The sequence below is a fragment of the Octodon degus genome, unplaced genomic scaffold (assembly GCF_000260255.1).
Source record: "Octodon degus isolate 3935 unplaced genomic scaffold, OctDeg1.0 scaffold00053, whole genome shotgun sequence".
In the NCBI taxonomy this organism is placed as follows: domain Eukaryota; kingdom Metazoa; phylum Chordata; class Mammalia; order Rodentia; family Octodontidae; genus Octodon; species Octodon degus.
The window spans coordinates 199,766-201,606 of NW_004524629.1; positions in this window are offsets into that span (position 1 = coordinate 199,766).

Here is a 1,841-nt window from a genome sequence, read left to right on the forward strand (position 1 = left end):
TATAAGATTACTATATTGTAGGTTCTGAAAATAATTTTCTGAAATATACACTTAAGATACCATTTGACTGTATTCTGTTCAGTATGAGAATACAATTTTTCATTTCTGAGTTGTGTGTTGTATTTTTATTAAATTACTGTCTAACTGGTTTCCATCTACTTTCAAGATTACCTTAATAGAAAACAACATTACTGCCCCAGGTCGTGTTTCTTCATATAAATGAATTAGGTACATTTATTTTCTTATTGTTGTTTTAGGCAGATTTAATCTAGCAGCAGCAGTTTCTGTCGTTAACATTGGTGAAGGAGCACTGTACATATTCCCATTAGTGACCACGTCACCTGTCTACCAAGGCTTAGTAAGTAGATTTACTTTCCTTAATTCCAAAATAGCCTGAACAAAACAGACCGAGGGATAGTTAGATGTTAATGAAATTATCTGATTCCATTTTGGTAAGTGGATCAAAATCATACTTTTTCTTTAAAAATGGAAAACAATTTTGCAGGTTTAGCAGCTGTCATTCTAATTTGAGATCTGCAGTGTGATAGAAAAAGCCATGTACTTTGTAACCAAGACAGTGTTCCAAAAGAAATAGTAGTTGTTGGTGCACCTGGGGCAAGCTCATTTTATATTAGGCAAATAAACAATTTTCATGGTCAGCAATCATATCCTTTTTTATTATAAAAAAAGGACAATTAATATTCCAAAGCATCTTTGCTCTACAGAGCTTCCTGTGTTTATAGGCACAAAATGTTATTTTTAGTTTTTTCCTAAGACCACAGGATCATATCCCACATGGTGCAAGGTTATTAGGACTCCTATGAGCAAAGCCTGTTATCCTGGTGATCCTTTCTGCCTCATCTGGGCAGAGTTACAGGAATACCATGCAATGACATATTGGATTTAAAGAATTAACAGCATGTTAGCCTTTCCTTTAGCCCAGTGTCTATTCCCTATGTTTTAAAAAAGTCTTCTTTTCTTTGCTTACTATCCAATTATCATCCCACCACTGGTGCTGTCTGACTTCCCTGGGCAGATGGTGCCAACCTGGAAATGGAGGGGAGGGGACAAATGACAATGACTTTGTCTTGAATATCATCAAGCAGAATGGAGCCATTATGCATGAGAGTAGCCTAAATTTTATTTACGAGCCCCTGCAGGGACAAAAAGAATGAATGCAAAATTTGCTTTTAATCCTAATCTTTTAAAATGGGCATGAGAAAATCTTGTTTAGTTTTACAGATGTTTTTGTTTGAGATATTTGTGATATTGAAGGCAAAATGAAAAGCCCACAAGGGGCTGGGGATATGGTTCAGTTGCTCAATGCCTGTCTGGCAAATATGAGTACCTGAGTTCTATTCCTGGTCTCCCCCGCTTAAAAAAAAAAAAAAAAACCCACAGAAAAACCAAGACAAACAAATAAAAATTCCTACAAAACATGCATTGTGTGGCTCTCAAAATGCTGTATTATGTATACTTTAATTTTATCTTCTGATTTACGTGCTTGTGCTGTCTACACATTTAAGTTAACCCTGCATTACTGTTTTTGACCAATTTACAAGATAAGTGGAGCTGAAAAATTAAACCATTCTATCAATCATCTTTGAATTGTTGTCGTTCCCCCGTTCAGGCTCCTTTAGCATATTATCATTCATCTTTACACCCATAAAAACACTGCAATATCTCAAAGAATTATATTTAGCTAGCTTAGGCAAGTAGAGGAATTTCTTAGAAGCCCATATGGCACACCCAACTTGGTTCCAAACAGTTCCCAAGGAGAAAGAAGCTATTAGAACTGGTGAAGCTACTAGCACTGGCTTATACTACCCATACCTTACCCT